We start from the raw sequence: 9,485 nt of genomic DNA on the forward strand, positions 1-9,485 counted from the left end.
AAAAATTATCAAATTTTTCATGTGTCCTCCATTTTTAAAAACGTGTCCTACATTTGAAAACGTGGCCCTACATTTGTCCTACATTTGTCCCAGTTTGGAGGTCCTGCCTTATGGCAACCCTAGGGCAGGAGGAAGTGAGGGGCCGCTAAGCAGCAGAAACCCCCAGAGAGACCTCACTTCCTGCCAGGCAAGGAGGGCTCACAGGGCAAGAGGTCAGGACTGGCCCAGGTCTCCACCAGAGAGAGGAGGGCTATCCTCTGCTGACACTTTGAGGGAGCCTGGCCCAGCCCTGGGGCAGAGAAGAGAGGCAGCCAGCAGTCTGCACAGATCTGGGTTGTGGAGGGGGGCAGAAAGCCTTCAGGGAGGGAGAGAGAGGGATGGGGGCCAAGAACTGCTTCGGGTGGGAGGCACAGCCCTCCTGGGACCCCCATCTCTGGCACTCCCTCTGAGCCAAGGGCCAAGGGGCTTTCCTCCCCTTCCTGTGCTCTTGGGTTTAGAAAGCGGTCAATATGGGTGAATGATTCTGGGAGCCCCTTCCACCTTCCGAGGGGTAGCCAGAGCTGAAGGGGCGGATGGGGGCTCAATGGTTACAGAATCATGGAAGGGTCTCGTGGGCCCTTGACCTGACATGAGGGGGGTTGCGTCTTGAGAGGAGCCACAGCTCTGCTCCGCCAGAAGCCAAGCCGAGTGAAGTACTTTGGAGGGAAGGCAACAAGACGAGCGGAGAATCCCATCCACCCCATGTCCCGAATCGCTGGAGTAAACCCCACTGTGGATCTACACAATTGTGGTGCAAGCCTCCAACCCTGCCATGCCCCCCCCCAAGCAGCCTTAACTCTGGCAGTAGCTGCTCCTGCATGGAGCCAGGTGCATGGATCCAATGGACTGTGTCCAGAGGGAGGCCCTGGAACCAGTGCCTCCTCCCCATTCCCGGAGCCTCCCTCCTGCCCCCTCTCCTTGGGACCCTCTGCTGCCCTGCAGCCTGGTCCCGGAGATGAGTCTGTTGGGCATCCGCGGCAGAAAATGGCCCTGAGGTTGTAGCCTGGACTGGAGGCGGCCTTGTGGAGGCTGACCACTTCCCCCTGGCAGGAGACCTTCACCAGGAGACCTTCACATGAAGATTAGGGGCTGCAGGTGGTGCAGCCAGGAGTGGGTCAGAGAAAGATCATGCACACCAGAGGCAGGTGACCCCCACCTTCTTATGGAGCCATTCCCCCCCCCCCAGCCTGGAGGAGGAAGTTCAGTCTACAAGGCCAGGAAAGGGCAGGGCAGCAGGAGGGACATGGTAGGCCCAACATATGGCATTTATTAGCTTACTTGCTAATTAGCTTACTTGCTGTTCACCGCTATGATCTTTGGAATAGCGGTATATAAATAAAACAAATTATTATTATCATTATTATTATTATCGCCATCTCCTAGCCTATATGGCTCCCCTCTACTTGTGTCCCCTAGCAGCAGCACCAGGGAGCTCTGTACCCCAATTCTCTGCTGCCTAAGCACATCCAAGCACATCCCTCGAGGCCAGGCAGAGTAGGGGAGCCTCTCAGCCAAAGGCCAGCTCTTGTGCTTCTTGAATTGGAGAGGGCTCCTGCTAAGGCTATGGGGTCCAAACTCACCCTTGCTGGAATTGGGGAGTGCTACAGATGGAGGTGATGAGTTGGAAGGACCCCTATAGCAACTCCAGCAGGGTCTCAGTGGGGCATCATGGCTCATTGATCTGGTTTGGGGCTCAGGGACACTTGAACAGGGAAGAGGGAGCCCAGAGAGGCCTTTGGGGTGGGGGGGTCAGAGACCATCCTTGCCCGCCCCTAGTCCCTACTATGCTCATGCTCAGAGGAATCTTTATTTCAGCCTTGCCATCTGCGAATGAATGCTGCCTCTGGGCATGAGAGCCTGAGCTCCAGTTGGGCCAGTCGGGAAAGGCAAATGTGTGCTGAAGACTCCCGGAGGCCTGAGTACCCTCTCCCCTAATTTCCTCTGGTCCAGTACTGCAATGCCCAGCATAATGTGGCCTTAGCTTGTCAGGATGCAGCAAGACGCTGCAAGGGTCGACATCAGTGGGGCCAGCCAGGCGGGTGGGATGCGATGCAAGCGCTACCAATGGTTTTGCTGCACCTGAAGGGCGGAAGGTGTGGCTGGGGAGGGGTACCAAACAAACCCACAGCTCCAAGACATCATCATTCTGGCAAAGCCCAGTCCAGCCCAAGGCACCCTTTGCCAGGATGGCAATCCCCCCTTGCCCTGCTAGAGTGTAAGGATGCTTTCCCATGCGGCTGGGAAGGGAATCTAAGCCCCTCAGGAAATGGGGGATGGCTGCAGACCCCCCCATTAAGCTGCCCCCCCCACATTGTCCAATCTGTTTATAGCATCAATACTTGTGTATGAAATTGGGAGAAAGGGGTGGGGGTTGTCTTCCTCGTAGCTGCATTGATTATCTCTATGGCCATTTGGTCAGTGTGACTGAAGAGGTCACTTCCTATCTCTTCCCACTTTACTAGAAGTTGAGATTTATGGCCACTTAAGTTCTACTCTCTTCTCTCTGCATCTAAGATGGAGACAGCTACTAGGCTGTTGTCTGAGGATGTTTTTTCCTTCTTATTGCATGCATGGAGATCAGCTCTAGGGATCCTTGTACAGTCAGCACTTCTTATACTGTATAGGGATATAAGGCATCCAAGTCCATCCTGGCCTCTGAGGGAGATAAAGGTAGGCCCAACGCCTTCCCTAATTGGGCCTAGCCAGAGTAAGAAGAAGGGCCCTCCCTCTGGTCCATCTGCCCTGGTCCAGGTCTCTGAAGGAGAGCAGATCTGCTGGACTTTTTCCCTTCCCCACCCCATTCCCTTCTCCTTTTGTGTCTTGTCTCTTTAGATCAGGGACGTAGCCAAGGGGAGGGGGTTCTTGGGGTCCAGACCCTCCTTTCCATTAGAAAAATGAACGGTGCGCCACGCCCAAGCCCCATTATAATGGTGGCACTTAGTCTGGACACCCCCCCCTTCCTAAAATCCTGGCTACGTCCCTGTTTAGATTGTAAGCCTGAGGGTAGGGAAATCAATTTGTAAGCTGCTCTGATAGCCTTTTGGTTGAAGAGTTGGGGTATAAGTTATTATTATTATTATTATTATTATTTTATACATGGATTCAAGCATCCACAGTTTGAAAATGTTCAAAAAGAGTATAAATTTCAGATATCAAACCTTGATTTTCCATTTTCCATAAGGGACACCATTTTGCTATGTCATTACATTTAATGGGACTTGAGCATCCACGGATTTTGTTATACAAGGGAGAACCAAACCCCAGCGGCGAACAAGGGTCCACTGTACCACAGTATAGTTTTCTCTACTGATTATTTATTTTTGTTGAACCTAGAATAAAACTGTGTAACAAATACACCAAATCTTAGGGGGGTTTTGTGGGTTTTTCGGGCTGTGTGGCCATGTTCCAGAAAAGTTTCTTCCTGACTTTACACTAAATCTTACTTCTCCCTTACTTTTGCATCCTGTTTATTTACCATTAGCCCTGATTTTTGCTGCTGCTGCTGCAATTAACATAGAAATACCAAGTCTCACTATGTAACCCAACTTTCCTAACACAATCAGAACTGATGTTTCATGCATCTGCCGTGGATCCAAAGTGAGGAAGGACATGGGAGAGGCCTCAGCACCAGGATCAGGGGCAGAGGGGAGCCTGGGGAGAGTGGCAGACAGGGCCCGGGGGAGCACCTGGGGGAGGGATGGCCCTCATTCCGCCAGAGGAAGCCCCTGGAGCCAGGTACCTGGGCGCAGCAGAGGTCAGTCTAAAGTCCTCCTTGGGCCCCAGGGAGGGACGTCTCTAGGGGGGCATGGCCATCGCACAGGCAGAAGCACCCCAGCCCAAACCCCTGCACCTTGTTCTGAGATCAAACTAAGATCAGCCCAGAGCAGCCAGGCCAATGATGCGGCTGAGGAGGAAGGGGAGGCAACTGAGAGGGGAGACCAAGGCGTTTATCAGACGGGGGTCTCTGCAGCTCAGATCCGGGGCTTCTGCGGATTGGGCGATTCGCATTCACGTGATAACGAGAATGTATCTTCATACCTGGTCATTAAGCGAGGAAGGGGCGCAGGGCACACCGGGGATCACCTGAGGAAGAGCGGAGGGAGGCCGCTGGCAGCAGAGGCACTCCGCACACACTCGGGGCACTTGCCCAGGCGGCCCTGGTGGAGGTGGCGGGGCTGATGCCGTCCACGAAGAGCTGGGGGTCCGAGCACAACTCCCGCAAGCCCCCCCAAGAGAGAGGCCAAAGGCCCCCCGAGGAAGCCGGCCCCCCAGCCCTGGGCAACCCCTCCCCTCTCTGCTTGTGCAAACTGACTTTCCAAAAGCGGTGGGGCTGACTCCTTCGCTCCCCTTTTCTTCATTCGCCCCAAAAGACTCGAGGAGGGCAGCAATCTGGTACAAGGGGCCGAACCCTCTTCCCTTTTGGGGCCCCTGCCTCCCCTGCAGTGCTTCCAAGAGAGCCCCTGTGGCGGCAGCAGAAGAGGGAACTCGGGGTCCTCGAGGAGGGTCCCCATCCAGAAGCAGCTCCCCTTCAGGCGCCTCGAGCTGCGGGTCGGTGTCCTGGCGAAGGCGCTTCTGGCCAGCTGGGAGGGGGACTCCCAGGCCCTGCGGGGGCCACTGATTCCCAGGACCCCTCCATTGAAGGCGGAGACCCTGCTGAGAGCCCCGCAGGCCAATGGAGCCCTCCCCCTGGTACTGCCCCGCACTGTGAGGTCACCCCTGCCTCACAATCGGAGCCCGGAGCCCTAGGCTGCCAGCCTGGCTCCTGCGGGGCTGCTTCTCAGCCGCGGGAAGCCATGAGTTGTGGGGCCTCATGCGAGGAGGTCGGCGAGGCGGCGCTCCGGCTCCTGGTCTGCATGGTCCTCCTCTGCGTGGCCAGAAACGCCCTGGCCCTGGCCCTGGTGAGCCCCAGGGAGCGCACAGGATGAGCCAGGCTCGATGCCACTGGAGACTACGGCGCACCGACCGGGACCTCTCTCTCTCTCTCTCTCTTCCCCTAGGTCCGTCCAACATCCAAAAGAGTTCGGAGCCGAGGCGGTCGCAGTCCCCGGAGGGTCGTCGAGGGGGCGCCCTCCAAACAAGGTCCGGCGGCATCGTGGGTGGCTGGGTGGGGCTGGGCAGCTGCTGGCTCTGCTGAGGCCTGGGGGGGGCTCTGGAGGCTGCGCCGGACCCAAGGGGCCCTTCCTCAGCTCCCCCGCTCTCTCCCTCCAGGAGCCCGACGGCCCCGCAGCGCCCTCAAGCGCCCCTCCAGCCCTGGCCTCCGAACTGGAGCAGCAGCGGCCACTAGGAAGCCATCGGACGAGCGGCGCGGCGGACGGTTCTCTCCAGTGGACGGCGGGCAGCGAGCCAAGCCCTCAACCCAGCGCCACACCGCAAGCCCGCGCGCTGCTCTGATGGCGAGGAAAGGCCAGGTCCGTGCGGCGGTGGTCCTCCACTGGTGGGAGCACGGTGACGTGTTGAGCCCGGGAGAGCGACCGCAAAGGAGACACAGCAACGGCTTGAGGAGACCCCGCCGAACCCCCCGTAGCGTCAGCGCTCCCCCGGACCAGAGCTGGTACTGATGGCAGTAGAGGCAGCAAACAAGGGGTTCCGGGCCCCGGGGCCCCTGCTGCTGCTGCAGGCCCGGTCCCCTGCGGACCCCTCCTCTGCCGGGAAAGTGATCTACGACGCCCAGTGGGTGCACTGTGTGGCGGAGGGGCCTGGAGAACACGGAAACGCCTCGGGGTCCCCCCAGGAGAAACCCCCACGACGGACGGTCCGCCTGCTTTGATCAATAAAGAGGCCGCCTGCTGGGGCCACAAAAACAGAGAGAGAGTGAGAGAGAGAGGGTAGTCCAGAGAGACCGGCATCGGGGGTCCTGCCCCAGTCCTCCCCCTCTAGTCCCCGTCAGGAGCCAAGCCCCCCCCCAGTCCAGTCCCAGGCATTGAGGAGACAGGGGCCCCGCAGACCCAGGCTGCACCCCTTCTTGCCCCTCTTCCTGGGCTTGGAGGGAGGCGGGGGCGGAGGGGCTGGTCCAGTTCCCTGGGGAGAGGGTGGCCAAGGCGGGTTCTTAGTTGCAGGAGACCCAGGGAGGCCTCCAGCCACCCATCCGGAAAAGTGAGGGTCCTTCTTCACCCCAAATGTAGGCCAGCCACATGGGAAGAACAAGCGCCAGCCCCTCGGTCTCCAGGCCAGGGGTCTTCCCTCCAATGGGGTGCCCTGACCCTCCACGGGATGCGGGGGGAGGAGAGCAATTGAGCCCTTTGGACAGAGCCCCCCTCACCCCCTGGCCATCGAGTCAGGAAGGCAGGAGGGCAACGGGGGGCTTCTTAGGGGTTTGCCTGTGAGCAGAGAAGCCACTTTTACACAAACACAGAAACAGGAGGAGGGTGGTCAAGCCAACTTTATTGGATCCCACAGCTGTATCCTGCTGGGAGGTGGAGGAGCCTGAGGTGGAGGACGTGACAATGAACTTGGTCGGTGGTGGCAGAGAGGGCTGGGTGGGGGTGGCCGGCCGGGCTGAGACAAGGGTCTACACAGACCGCGTGATGGAGCTGGGCATCTTGAGGATGCTGGGAGCACGCGAGGCATTACTGCCTCCCTGCTTCGGATGTGGCAGGCGCAAGAGAAAGAGGGCTAAGGGTGAGGGAGACCCAGAGGACGACCAGCAGGAGGAAAGGGGTGCTCTCCACAAGAGGAGAGAATGGACCCCGAGGGAAATCATGCGCTGGGCGGGGCCTCCCTTGATCTGACCTTACCTGGGTGATGGTCAGGGTGGTGCGGTTGACCTGCTAGGCCTGCATGGCAGCCTGAGCCGTGGCCTTGACCACGTGGGTGGGTACACAGGAGAGTGCCCAGCGCCCCATACTCTGAGCGATAGGCTTCCTGGTTGTCGGAGGGTGGGCACAGCTTTGCCAAGGCAGGAGCGCAGTGTTTCTATGGGGAAAGGGAGAAAAGGGGGCAGGCCAGTGGGTGCCAGAGAGCAAACGATTGAAGACTCTCCAATTGGCAATTTGCCACAATCAATTTTTTTCTACTCCTGCAGAAGAAAACAGGACTCTGAGGCCCTTCTTGACAAATCCTGGAATACTCATGCACTTCAGCTGTGTCACAGAGGTGCAGTGAGTTACCCAGGCTCCCCCTTCCGACCTCTCCCTAAAGAAAGACAAGCCTCTCCCTGACCAGATGGAGACTCTGGACGTGGTCAGCCCCAATCTTGTCAATGTTGCTGACCACGGGGCCCTCCAGCACAGAACGGACATGCTCCCCTTCCACCTGCAGCTGTGGCAGAATCAGTGTCTTGATCACCTGGACTCCTGGAGGGTGAGAAGGGACCTCAGGTGGCAGCTGGTGCAGGGGGGACAGAGACTAAGGCTGCTCCCTCAGGCCTTCCCAGCATGCCACAGAGCCCCCTTCTGCTACTCACATCATGTCCAAGCTCAGCCAGTCCTGCAATGGATCTGTAGCGCGTGATCCACGGCATCTATTCATCCACCCAGCTCTGAGGGAAGGAAAGGGGGAAGAAGGTAAGAAGAGGGGGGCTCCCACACTAATCCCTGCCCGGGGCCCATGGCCCTCACCTTGGCGAAGGTTTTGGTGATCCGGGACTGGATGTTAGTGGTGGTGGTGCTGAAGTTCTTGCAGATCTGGGCGATGAGGTGGGAAGTAAAATCCCGCAGCACCCAGTGGTTGTCCACATCGGGCCTCAGGCAGAGCTGGCGGCTGACAATGCAGATCATGACCACTGGGATGAGTTCGTGAAGCTGCAGCCGGGGAGCAGGAGAGAGGGAGACCCCCACAGTGAAACCAGTCAGTTATGGCAAAGCTCCATGGCAGCATCTTCCCTCACCCCACGACAGACCCCGCTTTTAGCTGCTATGGGGTTGCTTACGCCGTTGTTGTCTCCATGCTGGGCCTGGCCCATGGCCCCCACTGCCAGTATCTGCAAAACAGGACCCACTTGGATTGGGGCCACCCCTTTGAGCACAGCGAGGAGCCTTTGAGGTGAGCAAGACGTCTGCCTGGGTTGGTTGGGCAGAAGAGGACCTTGCTGGGATCTTGTTGAGGGTCACTGTTAGGCCTGTTTTCAGGTATGCGGAGCAACAAGTGGGGGCAACCTCTGAAAGGAGTTCTGGGGCACTGCCACCTGGGGAGCTTGGTGTGGGTTTGTTGGATTCACCCATTTCAGAATCAGTTTTCTATTCTCAACAATGAAGAGTGCACAGAAAATTAATTAAAAAAAACACAATGAGAAGGAAATTGCAAACCACAGGTGACAAGTGTGTTCAGTGAAATTGTTGAATCCAGATCTTCTCCAAATTAAGGGGTCAGTTTGGGAAGCCTGAGCGGGTGGCTTCTGTGGCCTCCAGAGCCACACTTCAGGGCTCCACAGCAGGGCAGCAAGACCTTTCCCTCATTGGTCAGTATATAGCTGGGGAGCAATGTGGCCAGTTTCCCTGGGAGGAGAGCATGCAGGAGGCGGCTGCTTCATTTCTTTAGTCAACAATGGCCGCTTTTCAAGCTGGGGAGAATGACCAGTGGGGTCCCACAGGGATCTGTCCTGGGCCCAGTGCTATTCCACATCCCCCATTGACAGATGGCCATCCAGCCGCTGCTTAAAGACCTCCAAAGAAGGAGACTCTGTTACCAAGTTTGGTTTTATATAAATTTTGGGTGCCAAGCGATCAAAAATCATGACCCCTGACCGACCCCATCGCAAGCCGCCATTACCCCAAAAGCGAGCCGACCATGTAGCCAGCGAGCTTGCTAGGCTTGGTCACAGGGAAAAAAAGGTAAAATGGAAACCTTTCAGCAGGCAGTTTTGGGAGTTGCCCTACAAGTTTCGCCAGCTGCCCAAAAGAGAAGAGGACAATAGAAGTAGCCTCTCTCCTAATGAGCAAGTGATTGTCTTAACAGCTCTGCCATCTAGATATTTGTCTTCCCTTGAAAAGTGACAGACCTCCTCTTTGTGTATCCATTGTGTAAGTTTCAGCTTAGACAAAAGATAGCCATCAAGACCTTGGTTCACTCAGCTCCTAGCCACTGCGGTCACCACTTGTTTTCCCGTTCCAAGCGGCCATGTTTCCCCATCCACCATCCCTTACATCTGTTGCTTTGGAGAAGACTCCTAACGTAATTATTCCAACAGTGCCTCTATCCTTTCTCCTTTACTCCCAAACTCTCCCCCTCCCATGCTTTAGCTTTGAATGTGTGTGTGCGTATGTGATCCCTTTTGTTGTGTGGTTTTAATAAATGTTTATATTTTAATTGCAACTCACTGGCATTGGAGTCTCTGTTTCTTGGGGTTGGACTAGATGACCCCTGGTATACACATAGGGACACGACCCCGCTGCGTGCGTTGTTAGGACACGCCTCTCATAATATTTGAGCTAATTAAATTCCCCTAATTCGATCCTTCCTAACAACTCCACTACGCTCCGAGGAAGGAGTGTCTTCCACTGTTGAACAGC

This window comes from Sceloporus undulatus, chromosome 6, assembly GCF_019175285.1.
Source record: "Sceloporus undulatus isolate JIND9_A2432 ecotype Alabama chromosome 6, SceUnd_v1.1, whole genome shotgun sequence".
Lineage (NCBI taxonomy): Eukaryota > Metazoa > Chordata > Lepidosauria > Squamata > Phrynosomatidae > Sceloporus > Sceloporus undulatus.